This window comes from Sus scrofa, chromosome Y (genome assembly GCF_000003025.6).
Source record: "Sus scrofa isolate TJ Tabasco breed Duroc chromosome Y, Sscrofa11.1, whole genome shotgun sequence".
Taxonomy (NCBI): Eukaryota; Metazoa; Chordata; class Mammalia; order Artiodactyla; family Suidae; genus Sus; species Sus scrofa.
Window position 1 is genome coordinate 2,141,227 of NC_010462.3, and position 18,159 is coordinate 2,159,385.

General features: G+C 45.8%; 1 long non-coding RNA gene across 1 annotated transcript in view; it reads right to left on the reverse strand.

Moving 5' to 3' along the window:
* The window catches only part of LOC110257884, a 254,974-nt gene continuing 237,976 nt past the window's right edge, over positions 1,162-18,159 (reverse strand). Inside the window, exons 7-9 of the long non-coding RNA XR_002340900.1 lie at positions 8,165-8,255; positions 7,438-7,753; positions 1,162-5,227 (exon numbers count right to left, since the gene is read on the reverse strand). This is a non-coding gene — a long non-coding RNA (uncharacterized LOC110257884). The remainder of the gene's footprint in view (positions 5,228-7,437; positions 7,754-8,164; positions 8,256-18,159) is intronic.

Sequence of the window (18,159 nt, forward strand, 5' to 3'; positions counted from 1 at the left end):
AAAACAGAAACAGACTCACAGACTTTGAAAACAAACTTACAGTTGGTTGCCAAAGGGGAAAGGTTGAGGGGTAGGATGGCTTGGGGATTTGAGGTTGGCATATGGACACTACTGTATAGGAAAAAGATGATCACCAGGGACCTGCTGTATAACACTGGGAATTCTATTCCATGTTCTGTGATAACCTACATGGGAATGGACATAGGTATACATATAACTGAATCACCTTGCTGTACAGCAGAAATTAACACTGTAAATCAACGCTGCTTCATTAAAATTAAAAACAGTACTTTCTGTGGCATAGTTATAGAGCGGTGCTTCAAGAAGCATAGACCAGGTAACGTGAAGACAGTCATTTGGGAGTTACTTCCTAAAAGGACAAGTTGGAGGAAAGAAAGGCACTGTAGCAATGTTCACAGCTGGCCAGCATCGTAGAGCTTTTCCACTCCACTTTCAGATTCCTGGCTGCTGAGTAGAGGGGAAAACAGGTTAATAACCACAAGAAGATTGTTGATCAGCAAAGAAGCTGAAGAGCTGGATCTCCTGACCTCAGGTTTACAACCTGCTCCACCTTCATCCTCAAGAAGCCAGTCACGCCTCTTCTGCCACGATATTGATCGATTTCTTGTATCTTTGATGAGATGACATTGGACATCACATCCATTATTTTTGTCCATAACATCAATGACGAGATTGAGCAGGACAAGTGTTCCCTAGCCTACTTTTTTTTTCTTTGATACACAATACTTAATTTGACGATGCTGATGGTCTCACACAGAAGGATGATTTTGGCAAGATGAGTTTGGGCTTGCTTTGCATGGGGCTTCCAAAAACTGCACGCAAGTGTCTGTGATACAAAAGGCACCTGTTCAGGGAGTTCCCCTTGTGGCGCAGGGGAAATGAATCCAGTTAGTATCCATGAGAATGTGGGTTCGATCCCTGACCTTGCTCAGTGGGTTAAGGATCCAGCATTGCCGTGAGCTGTGGGGTAGGTTGCAGATGTGGCTGAGATCCCAAGTGGCCGTGGCTGTGGCTGTGGTGGGGGCTGGCAGCTGCAGCTCCAACTTGACCCCCCAGCCTGGGGACTTCCATATGCCACGGGTACAACCCTAAGGAGCAAAACAACAACAATAAACAAACAAAAAAAAAAACTACCACAAAAACAAAATGTGCCTGTTCAACAATTGCTAAAATCTGCTGCTCGGCAGATGATCAAATGCAAGTTCATGATGGGAACCTGGCCACACGTTCTTTGCCTGGAAAAGTCCTTCTGAAGATCACATGGTATTGCGTACTGCCTGCTGTTTTTCCCTTTAAGTCCTGTTGTGTCCAGGACAATGTCCAAAAGACAGTGTACAGAGCTGCTCTGCCATCATGCATGTGCCAGCTGATCCCACACACCACATTCCTTTTATGAACATCTCAGAGCAAAGATGATTCTGTTCCCAGCAACTTCAATCCAACGGGTGCCTCCCTCAAAACTCCCAATGGAAGAGCATGCAGATTGGTAGCTGGGAAGCAGGGAAATGCAGTTGAATCAAACAAGGTCATGCATGTGAAACTATTCCATAAGCTGGAACCCGTGGACTTCCGTGACACTGAGGAGTAATGCTGTGACTACTATTAAAATCTCTACTTGAGAATAAAATAATGGCATTTGCAGCAACATGGATGCACTTGGAGATTCTCATGCCAAGTAGAGTAAGTCTGAGAGAGATGACTATATGAAACCACTGCTCTGTGGAATTTAAAATACGGCACAGGTGAACCTCTCTGCAGAACAGAAACAGACTCACAGAGGTAAAGAACAGACTTGTGGCTGCCAAGGGGGAGGGGGAGGAAGTGGGATGGACGGGGAGTGTGGGGTGAGTACATGCAAACCATGACACAGAGAATGGATAAGCAATGAGGTCCTGCTGTCCAGCACAGGGAACTCTATCCAGTCTCTTGGGAGAGACCAGGATGGAAGATAATATAAGAAACGGAATGGATCACTTTGCTGTACAGCAGAAATGGACTCAACACTGTAAATCAACTATACCCTAATAGAAAATAAAGTTAAAAAAAAGTATTGCCCTCAGACCACCCCCCTCCCCAACCCCAGGAGTGGGATGAATATTACACCCAGGTCACATATTATTTTGAGCATTTATACAGGAGGGCCAGTATCGGTGAATGATTACAAAGGCAGCCTCCAGATACATGAATGTGCTTTTTCTTTAGAGTCTATACACTTGGTGACAGAAAGAATTTCACTTGTGTTCTGCTCCAGAGGTAATTTCTCTCTTAAATCATTCCTAGTGAAGCGTTTTCGTTACACAGGAGTCAGTCATTTGGAGGAAACAATAATACCATTTACACAATTCTTATTAAGGTATCACCCTAATAAGTTTCTAAGAAAGATGATGGGTTAGGGGAAGGCGATTTCTAATTGCTCAGAAGCTCTTGAACTCCTGTGGGCTGCAAAGCATTGCTGCGTGTTCCACAAAGGGGCTCATGGAGACATTTCCTTCTGCTCTGGGTGCTCCAATTTTCAAACATTCTCCTATGTCTGTTGCTAAAACATCTTCTCTAGCCCAACCCTGTCATCCCCAGAAAGAGCGCCCGCAGGCAGTCACAAGAGGAATTAAAGAAGAAACCCCCGTCCAGAGAAGGCACATATGTTTGGCAAATGGCATCCATAGCGTCCAGGTAATGCATTTGGCCAGGCTGATGTGAAATCTGTGTGAACACAGTGTGAACACAGCCGACAGGAAGGTCCAACATCGAGGACATCCTTGTTTCCTCATTTGCCGAGAACTGGCTGTTTCGCTGAATGTGAAACAGCCCTGGGATCTGAACGAATCGTTTCTCCAGTGGTTATTTCCTCAGCGCATATGCTACATTGTAACACTGTGCTCTAAATAAATGTAACACACGATCTTAGGGCGCCAAGGTGTAACAGGAAGAAGGAAGCATCTATAGGAGAAGACCAAATTCTCTTCATCTGTTCCTATCCATGCCCCTACATGTGTTTTCCCACGTATAAAGGGGATGTTGGAAAGATGGGATCGTGGCTCTAAACATTTAACTTCGTCCCTTTGCTGTACAGCAGAAACTGGCCCAATATTGCAAATCAACTAGACTTTCATAAACAAAAATAAAGTTAAATAATTGCTTTGTTTAAGCTTGGGCAAGTGTCTTCAGAATAAAAGGCAGGGATGGATATGGAATACACTGACGGATAGGAAAGCCTTCGTGGTAGAATGATGGGAACTGAATGGGGTCTGAAAACAGAAAGAAAAGGGTGTTGGGAAGTGTGGTCCCAGCTCAGTTCAGTCCAAACCACCCAGGCAGAGACTGGATGCTGGGATGGATAATTTGATGGGTCAACATGAGGGGACCACAGGTGCCCAGGTACCTGGCTAAACGTTCACTCTAGGTGTGTCTGGGGGAGGTATTTCCAGAAGAGACGAGCATGGGAATCAGGGGGCCCTCCCCAGCATGGGAGGGCGTCACCCCCTCCCCATCCTTGAGAGCTGAGGAGAAGCAAAGGCAGAGGAATGATAAATGTTCTCTCTGCCCAAGTGGACCAACCTGCCACAATGGTCTTCTCCTACCCTCACTCTGGGCGTTACACCATCCACGTTGCTGGGTCTCAGGCTTTGCAACTCACTCATCTCTGGCTTGTGTCTATCCAGAGGACTGTCTTTTACCCAGAGGTGTCTGGTATAATTACTTCCAGGACCGTCACCCCACTTTTCATCCCTACAGCGCCTCCCCTATATTTTCTCCCTCACCTTGTGAACTCTCAGGGCACTCCCATCCCACAAAAGAAGGAATCCCATCCCACAATGAAAGCTACCTGCCCCCCTCAAGGCTCGAGAAGTCTGTCGTCCACTCAAGTCTTTGAAACGCTATTAAAAATAACAGCTCAGGGTTTTCCATATAATACCCAAGGCAGGACTTGTGGAAGGCTTTGCAGACAGTAGGGGATATGAAAAAGCAGAACCCACAGACCCTGCCCAGCAAGAACCTCCAACAAGGTATGCACGAGAGCTTGTCAACTGGATTTGATTCATGGAGTGATGGGAAAAGACATATCCCCCAGTGTTCACAGCAGCACTATTCACAATCGCCAAGACATGGAAACAACCTAAATGTCCATCGACAGAGGAATGGATAAAGGTGATGTGGTCCATATGCACAATGGAAAATGACTCAGCCATAGAATAGAATGAAATCATGCAATCAGGCCATTTGCATCAACACACCTGAACCTAGAAATGATCATACTGAGTGAACTGAGAAAGAGAAAGACAAATACCATATGATATCACTTATATGTGGCATCGAAGGTACGACACAGATAAACTTACTCGTAAAACAGAAACAGACTCACAAGCAAGGAGCGCAGACTTGTGGTTGCCCAGGGGGATGGACTGGGAGTTTGGGATTAGCAGGTGCAAACTACTGTGTATAGGACGGATACATAACAGGGTCCTACTGAAGAGCACAGGGAGCTATACTCAATATCCGGTGGTAAAGTGTAATGAAAAGAATACAGACATGCATGCATGCACAGGGAGCTATGTTCAATATCCTGTGATAAAGTGCAATGAAAAGAATACAGACATGCATGTAACTGAATCACTTTGCTGTACAGCAGAAATGAACACAACATTGTAAATCAACCATAATTTAAAAAGAAAAACAATCACCCATCAGCAGAACCTATGAGTCTCATCCCCGGTATAAAGATGTCTCTAAATTGCATCGTTTCTATGTATGTACGGCGGGCTTCTTAAGACCCAAACACCCCAACGCTCAAGGGCACAGGCCAGGAAGGGCAGAAGGACACCCCTGCATGTCCACTGTGTTTGATGGGCTTGCTCTTCAATCCAGCCTGTATCCTCATGTCTTGCTAGTCCTGCAGGTTGAGAGGGCCATTTTCATGGGAGGCTGGGGAGCTGAAGGAGGGAAAGATCCCTGCCTGGATGTACGGTCTCCTGAGAATTACAGAGTGTGTGTCTGTCAGTGTATGTCACACGTGCAAGGTGCACACAGCCACAGGGGTCCACTTAGAGTTCCACAGATGTGGCCTCGCCTCCCTGCCTAGTCTGCTCGGCACCTGTGTCTCCACCTGTTGGGAGCAGCTCCCACTCACCTGTGCCCTTGTCTTAGGCTTGTCGGCTGGTCCACCAGGCTTGTGCTCAGATGCACCTGCTCCATGGATGCTGAGATGGGGCTGAGAAGTGTCATAGAAACAGATATAAGTCAACAGAAAAGATTTATATATTTTATTTTGTCACCTCCCTTGAAACGTTCTTAGTCTGCTCTTTCCCGCTCATTTTCATTGTTGTCGTGGTGACTCTCTTTCGACTAACATTCCCTTTGGGGAAGAGACAGTTCCCCTACATACACACACACACACACACATACACACGCAGGAATCAGGCACAACCCAGGGCAATGTCCACCATGATTTTATTTATACTCACTGGTCCTCATTTCAAAAGTCCCTTTTACCAACCTTTCTCATCAATAAACAGCGTGCAATGCAGCCAACTTTTTATCCTCTCTATATTTATCTACATATTTTATTTTTAACAATTTTTAATCTTTAATGATGACTAATGAGCCTGTTAAGATACGAGTGGATATGGAGTCCCTTTCTGGCACAGCAGGTTAAGGATCCAGCATTGTCACCGCAAAAACTTGGATTGCAGCTGTGGTGTGGTTTGATCCCTGGCCTGGGAATTTCCGCATGCCACAGGCAGCCGCCCCCTGGCCCCCCCAAAAAAGGATATGATGGTGTGTAATTGAACATAAAGGTTGAAATATTTCCATTCTAGATCCCGACCCCACCCCCAGGATATTCTAGATATATCAGTTATTTCGTAAGGCTTCTTGTACATTCTATTTTCCAAGGCATTGTCCAGATGCCTATAGAAAACAGAGATAGTACCTGAGCAGAAACATTTTATTTTTTTCTAGGGCTGCACCTGTGGCATATGGAAGGTCCCAGGCTAGGAGGTGAATCGAAGCTGTAGCTGCTAGCCTACACCACAGCCACAGCAACGCGGGATGCAAGCCACATCTTCGACCTACACCGCAACTCACGGTAACACCGGATCCTTAACCCACGGAGCGAGGCCAGGGATCGAATGTGCATCTTCATGGATACTAGTCGGGTTTGTTAACCACAGAGCCACAACGGGAACTCCCAGGAACATTTAAAAAAATGTACTTTGGCATCTCACTAAATACACAGAGATTGAGTCCAATCTAAAAATAATGTGGTGGTAGTTTTCCTTTCTGTCCCTTTGTGACTCCATTGCTTTATAATTTTGAAGCCATTCTCACCAGTAACAAAAGGAGGAATTTTTTTGGTGCCATTGTTCGCTTTGCTTAAAACACCCTTTTATTCATTTAGTGTCTAAATAATTATGCAGGGCTCCGATGTGGAGGGCAGGGCATCTATCCAAAACAAGGCAACTGTTGGCCCCTCTTTGCCACCAGGGGCCTTTCTTTGCTTATCTAATCTTTTGGCACCAGTTAGCAGGACAGACCCTCTGAATGACTCCAGGCTTTCTGGAAAAACTGCCTCGCCACAGCCCAATTTCACTAGACCCCAGGCTGATGGGAGACCACAGGGGTCACCTGGGCTTCACGTGTGGGGGCCAAGCTCTCCTGATGCACAGGTGTGTGGAAAGATGCCCCAAAGCGGGGGTGTCACTCAAGCCTGAAATCAAGGCAGCTGGGGAAAATTAACTGGTCACTTGACATTTAGGAGATGATCTGGAGTATTGATCGGTCAACCAGCCTCGTAGAGAGACAGGTATTGATCCCGCAGGTGCTGATTGATTTTTCACCTGTCTTTCTCTTAAGACAAACAAACAAAAACAAAACTCGGCATCGAAATAACTTTGTCTCGTATGCAAATGATACACGCGTGAAAGACTGCCAGAGTGAAATGCTACGCGGAATTCCAATCCTTTGCATTTGTCGGATTGTTTCTTTGCTTTCTGTTTTTGCCTTTTTCTTTTTGCGGGCTGCACCTGCGGCATATGAAAGTTCCCAGGCTAGGGGTTGCATTGGAGCTGCAGCTGGGGTCTACAGCACAGTCATGGATGGCAACGCTGGATCCCAGCAGCATCTGTAAGTGTAACCTGTGCTGCTGCTTGCGGCAATGCTGGAGCCTTAACCGCGGAGCAGCCAGGGATGGAACGCACATCCTCAAAGAGATAATGTCAAGTCCTTAACCAGCTGAGCCACAACGGAAACTCCCTGCTTTATGTTTCTGAGGAGGAGGATCTGTGTTCAGGGCTGCAACTTCCCTCTCCTGGCAGGTTTGGGTTACATGGGGCAGGTGCTCACATAATTATCAAATGGAACCCCGGGCTGTCACATTCATGGCTCTGCCATACATTCCTAACAAGTAATACTTCTTCTCACCTTTCTCTGCTGACCACGGAATTCTTCTGTTGGATTCTGCCCTAATACGAGTCTCCAGGGACTAGAGCAGGTGCTTTCCAGAAGAAGGCAGTGGTGGGTGTTTCCAGAGGCTGGGTGGAGTGTCCTAATGCCGGTGTGGTTTCAGTGTGGAGGATGCAGCTTTCCTGAGGCGGACTTAATGGATCTCACGCCCCAGAGCACATCTGCCTCCTGGGGTCCCCTGGGCTCAGAACTGGGGCAGCCCCGTTGCCCCTGGAAACCCAGCTGGCGTCTGGACATCACAATGGGGTGTAGTGCCTGTTCCAGAGATCCTGTCCTGCTGGCGGGAGAGGAAAGGGCTGATGAGCACCAAACATTTCCAAGCTTCTCCACGAAGGAGAGGGCAGGTGAACTGGTATGTGCACAGTGCAAGCATGTGGTGAGATTTAAGACTCCAGGAGGAAGCAGGGGTGACGGGGTGCCCAGCAGGGTGGCAGTGGTATGCTGTAATCAGAACTGTGGGAACACTGCCCGTGTCAAGCTCAAGAAGGGCTCAGGGGTGAAAGGGGTGAGAGATGAATAGTTCATGAGTCTATCTGGGGAACCCAATGTTTTCATCCAGCTTCAGGGAGGGGAGAAGGGCATTCCAAGGATTCTAGGGGGCATTCTTGGCCAGGAAAAGGAGGCAATAAGAACCCTAAAAGCTGCAGGCACCCAACCCTGCATCTTTTTACAAACCCTAACAAACCTCAGTGGCGTCCAGTGGGTGAAGGGCTCTGAGGTTGCCCCTTATCTACTTCTTCTGAGGCCTGGGCTGATCACCACACAGCTCATTATCTCTAAAAGACAAAGGAATTCCACATTCAAGATTAAATCAAAACTCTTTTTTTTTTTTTTTTTGGCCGCGCTTCCAGCATGCGGAGTTCCCCAACCTGGGCCACATCAGTGACCCAAGCCATAGCAGTGGCCAGATCCTTACCCCCCTGAGCCACCAGGGAACTCCTCAAAACCCTTTTAATCTCATTCATTCACTCTACTATACAGATGAACCTGATTCCGGAAGTTCCAGAAGCATTTTCACAGCCTGTAGGCAAAGCACATCACCTTGGCTTGGATCCCTACCCATGGGGGCGGGGGTGGGAGGCGTGGCTTACGCAGCCCCTGAGTAAATCCCCAGAGAGGCAGCGCATCTTCCGTGGATGCGCAGAAAGAGAAGGACGCACTCGCTCTCAGGCACTGAGTCGCCTGTGCTTCAAAGATCACGTTTGGCAAAGTGATTTGTTGCGCTGCCTGGCGTTTGAAGGATCCTGAATAGCTTCGTTTTATGGGGGAGGAGAGAGGGCAGCTTTCCTGGTCTCCCTGTTAAGCAGAGCGATCCTCAGGCTTTTAGATTTCTTACGGCCTCCTTTCTCCCCCAGCCAAGAATGGCCTCTGGAATCCTTTGAACGCCCTGCCAGTTGCAAAGGGCCCTCATTTTCATGGATGCACTTCAATGAGCCCATTCACGGCTTTCCCACAGCCCAGAATGCCATCCGGGCGCGCCTGCTCGGGTTTTGTGAGCTCTCGGTGCCAGGAAGAGAAGAGGCACAGGGCTCCTCTTGGCTCTGGATGGCATTCCTGGGCTGGTGTGTCATGGGTTTGAGACAGTGCCTGAAAGAGACTCCAAGGGAAAGCCTCACCGCCCTGTACCCCCCCCAAACAGAGTCCCTAACCCACCTTAGAAAGGAATTTTCTCTGAAAAATCTCACAGGATGGAGAAAGCCATTATTCCAGAGTTAGCACTGCTGAGCACAGTGGTGTTTACATGGAAAAGGAACCGCAACTTGTAAACATCCTCTGTCTCTTGCAATTTTATGTCCCAAATTATTGATGGAGAGGGTAGGGCCTTCATTGCATAACCAAGCCCACCTAGTCAAAAAAAAAAAAAAAAAAAAAAAAAAAGCAATGTCTAGACTTTCCAAAAAATTATCCCTATGTTCATCAAGTCGTGGGAATGGGGGGAGCCTAGCATTTAAACCTTAGAGCCACCATTACTAGAAAAATAGCTTATTCATTCTTTTGATCATCCGAATGTGCTGTGCTCAGTGGCTAAGAGGGAACCACTGGTAAGGGGCACCCCCAGGGGACTTTGACAATGTCTGGGGACATTTTTCATTGTCTGACTGGGAAGGAGGAAAGGCCAGAGATGCAGCTAAACATCCTACGGTGCCCAGGACAGCCCATCACAGCAAAGATGTATCAGATCCCAAAGGCCAGGAGTGCTGAGCTGGAGACACCCTGAGGCTGGTGAAGGAAGATTCCTCAGTCTCTAGGAATCACTTTGACAGCTGACACTGAGAAATCGGAACTCAGTTTTTTTGTCTCTGTTGAGAAGAGCGTGATGCATGCAAAAGGAGGATCATCTAGAAATCCCTTGTAGTTAGTGGTTGGAGATGCAACAGGTACCTTTTAGTGCCTAACACATGGATAACTATGCAGGATTAGGGAAACTGCGTTTTCCGCCTAAATCCTCTCTGGACCCCTCCCCCATACCTCCACCCAGGGCAGAGCAAGCTGGACTAAAATCTGATCCCCTGAGGCTAATGCACACTTTGTCCGTTTGCTCCGTTCTGCCACACCCCGTCTTTCTGTTATGTTCTTGTGGTTTGTGGGTACAGCTCTTCCCTGTGTTTTCTTGGTTGCTTTTGAACTTGTGTAATTTTAGCTGATACATGGATGCATTACTTATTGTAATTCTTCTGAGGGCTGATACTCTCCCCTCTTCCCAAAGTATCCCTGGACTGTTAACATGTTTCTAAACTTCTTGTCTCTATATGAAGAATTCTAGCACATCGTTTTGTATCTTGTTAGTGAGAGGTAGTATGGCTCCTTTAAAGCTCATAGACTTTTTTTTTTTTTTTCTTTTTAGGGCCGCACCTGTGGCATAAAGAGGTTTCCAGGCTAGGAGTCCAATCAGAGCTACAGCTACCAGCCACAGCCACAGCTATGCCAGGTCCAAGCCATGTCTGGATGGCCACAGCTCAGGGCAATGCCAGATCCTTTAACCCACTGAGCGAGGCCAGGGATCGAACCCTCAACCTCGTGGTTCCTAGTCGGATTCGTTTCCACTGCACCATGACGGGAACTCCTTATAAACGATTTTAACTTCACATATGATAGCACATTGCTACCTATTCCAGAAGGAGTGGGCGCTAATTGTTTAAGGCATTGCATCATTTCCTGGCTATGCCTATCAAGGAGTAACCTGTTGACACGTCATCCAAGGCCACATGAAATATGGCTGATGCACCTGTGTCATCCTTGACTGCTCTGACCTCTCCATGCACATCCTCTGTTGCACTGAGACTGGGGAAACTCACAAATAAATGAAGAAACAGTTCTTTCAGAATTTTCTGCTAACGTTCTCCCCCACAAAATGAGCTCACTCACCTGTCTTTACCCAGATGCTACATAGATTTGAGGTCCAACCCACGATCACTGCTTTCTGGTCTTCTGAGCTCTGGTGAGTTATATTCCCTTATGTGGCCCAGAGGATCACAAAATTTCAGTTGGAAAGCCTTTTACAAGCCATCTGCTTCTGTGACCGAGGAGGGCCCTATGGGGCTCCTGGGCACAAAAGGCTTTCTGTGTCCCCCATTTCTTGCTCTTGGGAAATGGGCCTCCTTCAGCCTCCATGGCTTTCCCTGAGTTTCAAGGGGCAGGTTCAGACAGGTGCTGGTCAGGGAAGGGAGGAGAGGCAGATTCTAGGAAGGAGCCATCAAAACACAATAGTGCAGCCTTGGGGCAAGATCCTGGTTCCCTCTCAAGGGATACACTTAATGACATAGGCATTTTTTCTTTTTTCTCTTTTTAGTCAAAGCTATAGCCACCAGCCTATATCCATAGCAATGCGGGATCTGAGCTGCGCCTGTGACCACCAGCTCTCGGCAATGCCGGATCCTTAACCCACTGAGTGAGGCCAAGAATCGAACCTGTGTCCTCATGGATCCTAGTCAGATTCACTAACCACTGAGCCACAATGGGCAGTCGTGACGTAGGCATCTTATACACCTAAGAGAAGAGTTATATTCCTTATGCTTCTTGTAGACATGAGGACTTTAAAACTGAACAGCTTGGAGCCCTTCCTTGGGCTTCTCCCTGGCTTTACTGTACCCTAAACACATCACCTGTGAGCTCAAGATCAGGCACCCTGAGCACAATGGCCTGTGGGTTGAAGATGACGAGCACATGATGTTTTTCAGGAACTTCCCTAGTTTGTTCTCATCTCTGATCAATATACCCTTTTCCCCAGGACTGGAATTCTAGGCGATAACCCAGGAGACCCCCACCAGGATCAGGCCAAGATATCCTGACAACCAGCTTCCATGACTAAGATTCCCCTAAGGAAAGAAGAACGCATGTTTGCCCCAATCCTTATTCTTATCTGAAATCTTGCTTTTCACCTTTTTACTATAAAATTCCCTAGTTCTTTCCAATGGGAGGCACAGTTTTTAAGGTCTTAGCCAGCTGTGTCCCCCTTTGCCTGGCAACGCCATAAAAGCTATTTTATTTCCTCCTTCACCCAAAACTCTCTGTGTTTCTGTTTAGCACTGGCAGACAGAGGCTGAGTTTCAGCAACACTTCTAGTCTTTCATTCAACGGGCGCAAGAAAACCCATCAAGACAATGTTACCCCATTGTCAAATATCAGGTTTCGTGTTGGTACCTTTCGTCCCAAGTTTATGTTCTGCTGCCCTGCTCAATGGCAGGGATGGTGTTGCATCTGTCTTCATATGCGGCTACATCGCAGTGAGCTGAGCATTTGATATGGGTGTGGATCCATCAGACACAGCGCACGTTTTTACATATGTGCTTTCTTCTTTTATGGGTGCTTCCTCGAGAAGGAAGTTACCTTACAAACCTCACGTGTTTAGAGGGATTTGGAAAGAAGTGGTGAATTTAGCCATCAAATGTCAAGTTCAAAGTGGGGATGCAAAAGAACTCTCTTTCCAACCAAGGCTTCTTTGTCTTGGCAAGCAGATTCATTTCTCCTGCTGTGGAAACCACCTTCATTTGCATCAACTTTTCCTTGTTTCCCAGAGGCAAACAGCTGGAAGCCACTGTCATCCTGAGATATACTTGCTTAAAAGCCTGCATCCCTTTTACAACCCCTCCCCAAATGATTCCCTTTCTCCCAAACCCAGCTACTTGCATTTTCCGTTCTGACCCTCATTGCTTCACTCAAAGGCATTTAGTGATGACTCATGTCCTTATTTCTAGAGCGTTGGGCTCCCTCTTGCCTAAGAGTTATCCTCTTAGATGACATGTGAGTTTTGACCCATTATCTTGTGGTCCTCATAGAGAATAGAGAATGTGTGACTCAGCTATGGTCCTTCTGGTGTCTCATTTTCTGTGTCTTATGTTTTGGTACTTGGGGCTGCTGAAAGCCTGAGAACTGGTCTGGGGGAATCGATGTTAATTCATCCAGAAATTTGAAAGTATTCTTTAGCTTCCTAAGGGACTATGGTTTCAGCTGATGCTCAGCCCAGCCTCCAGGCATCCTAGATTCCTACCTCACACACTCCAGATCTTCTCTCTCTTGAGGAGCCACAGGAAGGAGGTATGTGAATTTTCTCTTTCTGCTCATGATGGTTTGTTCAGTGGTACTCTTTCAAGAGCCTCAAAGCAGAACCAAGCTTTCAACAGCCACCCTCAGAGGGGTCACTGGGGAGTTACACGACCCCCATGCACATTATTATTCTAGAAATTTAGCTTGAGGTTAGGCAATTTAAAGTGCTTTTCAGTCATGTCATCTGCTGGTACATGGATGGACCTACAGATGATCATATATATCCAAGAAAGATGAAAATTCTAAAGGGAAAAGATAGATGCATCCCCATGTTCACTGCAGCCCTAGCCAAGAACAAGAGCCAAGACGTGGAAGCAACCTAAATATCCATTGATAGACAATGGATGAATAAGATGTGGTCCATATACACAGTGGAATATTACTCAGCCATCAAAAAGAATGAATTAATGCCATTTGCAGCAACATGGATGGACCTAGACATGAACATACTAAGTGAAGTCAGTCAGACAGAGAAAGACAAATATCATATGATATCACTTACACGTGGATCTAAAAATATGATGGAGTTCTCTTGTGGCCTAGGGGTTCAAGGATCCCTGGCCCAGGAACTTCCACATGCCATGGGCACGGCCAAAAAAATAAATAAATAAAAATAAAGAGAAAAATATGACCCAAACGAACTTATCTCTGAAACAAAAAGAGACTCTCAGATAGAGAATAGACTTGGGGTTGCCAACGGGGAGGTGGGTGGGGGAGGGATGGACTGGGAGTTTGGGGGTTGCAGATGTAAACTATTACACAGAGAAGGGAATTCAGTCTCCTATGGGAGAGCACAGGAGACTAACTTCAATATCCTGTGATAAACCATCATGGAAAAGAATAAAAAATAAATAAATCAATAAATAATGCTTTAGGAGGAGGAAAACCATTGAAAGTATGAACATTTGCAGCCAAACCTCACTCTGCTGGGAAGAAGTAGCCACAAAGATGCACGAATCCCCAGCAGCTAAGCTGTGTTCTCACCAGTCCTGCATACCTTGCTCACAGCACGTTAAAATGCATGGCTTGTAACCTCCCTGCAAACAGTTCCACCCAGGAGACACACTGCCACTGCTTGTCCCCTTCAGCTGTTGACAGAGACATGCCTAGGTGGATCGTTTATAAAAATACCAACAAATAGAGTGCATACAGATTCTACCAGGATGCTGGTTCCCTCCCGTGCCCTTCTCCACGGAAGGTACACCTGTGGACTCTTGCCTCCGTTCACACTCAGTGCCCCTTACACAAAGGCATCAACCATCTCTCTTAAATATTTCCTTTCCTTTTAGTGCGTGTTCACCACCTGAGACATGAGCGTCGCATTCGCAGGTGCAGGGATCCGAGACACACAAGGGATGAAGAAAAAGAACATGGCATGATGGCTCCCGATCTTGCTGGCTGAGCCCCCAGTTTAAAATATGCCTGCTGCTGACAGTCGAAAATGGGCTTTCATGACGAAGCTTCTTGGTCAGTTACATGGGCTCTCTTCTTTGTTCACTGGGTATAAAGTCCAGGTTGATAGTCTGTTCGTAGAGTGTCTCTTAAGTCTCGCTTTAAACAGGAGACACCAGAGCCTCTGTCAGAATTCTCCTCGTAGGTATTACACATGTGGAGTGGACTTAGGGAGGTGAGTGACAACAGAAAACCACACAGAAAGGCAACAGCCTGCCATCCCCAAGAACTCCGATGTAGGATATGCAGGGCTTGTTCCAGTTCACACAATACTGAATGAATTAAGGACTTTCCTTTCTCTGGAGAAAAAGACCCCCAAACCAGCTAGGGAAGTGACCTACTTCCTTGCCGTGAAAGACATGGAACTGAAAAGGTTCTGGTGACAAGGCCAAGACATAGGGTTTCTAGAAAATACACAACTGGACCCTAAAAACTTTACCTACCACACTATCGCTGTGGAATGAGCACCCCACAATTAGATGCCCCAACGTGATTTTTAAACTGATGCAGAACAGAGTAAATTCTGATTAAGTATGTCCTACGAAATTGCATGTACCCTGAGATGAAATAAACTGACCACCATGGTTAGTGAAGGCTATAGTTGTAAAGTAACTTGGAAAATATATGGAATAGGAGTTCCTGTTGTGGCTCAGTGGTAACGAACCTGACTAGTATCCATGAAGACGTGGGTTCGATCCCTGGCCTCACTCAGTGGGTTAAGGATTGGGTGTTGCCGTGAGCTGTGGTGTAGTTTGCAGACATGGCTCGCATCCTGCATTGCTGTGGCTCTGGCGTACGCCGGCGGCTACCGCCCCAATTAGACCCCTAGTCTGAGAACCTCCATATGCCGCAGGTGCAGCCCTAAAAACACACACACAAAAAAAATTGACAAAAAAATTTGCATTGACTTAAAAATCCATAAACAATTATATTACAATTGGTTCTTTTGGAAAGTATAATCATTTATTTTTCTCAAAATCCACCAATTGATCAAAGTCCAGTAATGGGATTTACCTACAATTACTAGCCTTGCTATTATTAGTATTCAACATCTACTTAGTGTTAAGAAAAATAGCCTAGAAAGCCATGCATTTTTCCTAGAAAAAAATTATTGTTAAAACAGCGTCACGGAATTTGGGGTTAATAGATGAAAAACTATAGACTTTGGAATGGAAAAGCAATGGGATCCTGCTGTACAGCACTGAGAACTATGTCTGGTCACTTGTGATGGAGCATGATCATGTGAGAACAAAGAATGTATATATGTATGTGTGACTGGGTCACCTTGCTGTGCAGGAGAAAATTGAGAGAATGCTGTAAATTAGCTCTAATGGAAAAAAATAAAAATCACTATTAAAAAAAGTCAGCTTCCTCAATCCATATAGAAGAGAGGGCAAATTAAAAGATTAAAATCCAATTTTCCACTCCCAACAAAAAAATGAATGGCTCAAAATAAAAAAAGCAGGAAACCGCTTACATAATAGAATAAATGAGTTGTAAAAATAGACAAAATAAATGTAAGTCATCATGGATTTGGGGTTGCATCTTCTCATATCTTCATTCTCAGAAGAGCAAAAGAAATAGCATTATTATCATAGAATATCCATTAATTAATTAAAGATCCAGAATCTACATAACTTAACAAAAGTTCAGAAAGACTGATTACCCCTTCTGTCTATTTATAATTACCCCGGAGTGCTTTTTAAAAATTTATTTAAAGTAGTTAAGCTTCTTGTCAGCCTCTTGGGTAATCTAAAGACAGATTAATCTTTCAATTACAAATATAAACATCTGTGTCAGGAGAAAAAACAACATTATAGTTTATGTGTTTCTTCTGTATTTAAGGTTAAGTAGAAGTCTATTTCTTTTTCTTTTTTTTTAAGAGCTGCACCTGTGGCATGTGGAAGTACCCAGGCTAGGGGTCAAATTGGAGCTACACCTGCCGGCCTTGTACCACAGCCACAGCAACGCAGGATCTGAGCCACATCTGTGACCTACACCACAGCTCACAGCAACACAGCATCCTTAACCGACTGAGCGAGGCCAGGGATTGAACCCTACATCTTCATGGATCCTAGTCAGGTTTGTTAATCGCTGAGCCACAAAGGGAACTCCTAGAAGTCTATTTCTTTTTTTTTTTTTTTTTTTTTGTCTTTTTTTGTTGTTGTTGTTGTTGCTATTTCTTGGGCCGCTCCTGCGGCATATGGAGGTTCCCAGGCTAGGGGTCCAATCGGAGCTGTAGCCACCGGCCTGCGCCAGAGCCACAGAAACGCGGGATCCGAGCCGCGTCTGCAACCTACACCACAGCTCACGGCAACACCGGATCGTTAACCCACCGAGCAAGGGCAGGGATCGAACCCGCAACCTCATGGTTCCTAGTCGGATTCGTTAACCACTGCGCCACGACGGGAACTCCAGAAGTCTATTTCTATTTTGAGAACATTAGCGCCTTTTTAAAAACACGCCCAACTGAATTCAATCTTCCATGTAGTAAGATGATCTGTTAACAGAAACGAGAACCAGTTCCAAGAGGCAGCATTTTCCAAATCACATACTGAAAGAAGATGCCGTAAGCCACTCCCAAGACTGAGCGAAACCAGAGAGACTGGATATGGTAAAATGGAGATGAATGGATTTCTTGTGATCTACCATCTAATGGGTGAATACGACAGCAAACAGCTTCCCACACCAGTAGCCATATACCAAGAATTACTCGCAACAGTACGGAAAGGAGAAGCAAGCTGCCTGTGTGCATTGTAGGGAGAAAAAAATCTCACCCATAAACGCCTCTCTGTGTACAGCACAGGAGGTTGAAGTAGCTAAGAGGGACGCTTCCATAGGCTGACTCCTAGGACAGAAGAAGGAGCAGGTGCACTCTGCAGATTCCAGGTACCAGATATGGGTTGCTCCAACATCACTGAAAAAGCGATCCTGAGCCACTTCGGAGATGCTCCCTTCAGAAAGGCTCTTTATAAGTTGGTTGCTCCTTTTATTTTTCTGGATGTGCCCAGGGCATGTGGAAGTTCCCTGGCCAGGGATCGCACCTGTGCCACAGCAGCCACCTGAGCTGCTGCACAGACAATGCCTGATCCTTCACTAGCTAAGCCACCAGGGAACTCCCAAGTGCTCTTCAATAGTTATGGGGCTCATCTCACACTCATACAGGTCTGGGCTTACACTGAAAAGGAAATTTTAGAAGTGTTCAAAGATTTCCTTCATCCTTGCTGCTATCTGGCCAGGAGCACAACCTTAGCATGTTTACTGTCTGTCCAGCTCCCTTTTAGTCTGGAACGCCGATGTGTGTCTTTCAAGGTATTGTGTGAGATGTGAGGCAGTGATTCTTTTCTCAGGCTTTGGATTTCATTGCCTTTCTTTGCATCCATTAGGACCAGAAGCCAGTTCCAGCTTGCATGCTCAACAGTCTTAATCTGTTTACTCCTCAGACACACAACCAAGTTTCCTTTGCTCTGAAACATCTCACAGAGTGACCCTGAGCCTAGAGTCTCAAATGCAAATGTTGTAAAATTGGAGTGATCATCGAACAAGTAAAATCCACTGAGTTAAAAAAAAAAAAACTTAAAAAAATTATAGGTCTGTATTTCCAGATCTACTTTTGAATGGAAACAAAAAGTTACATCATAAAGTCAAAATTGAAACCATTTCATTTATTTTTTTGGCCACACC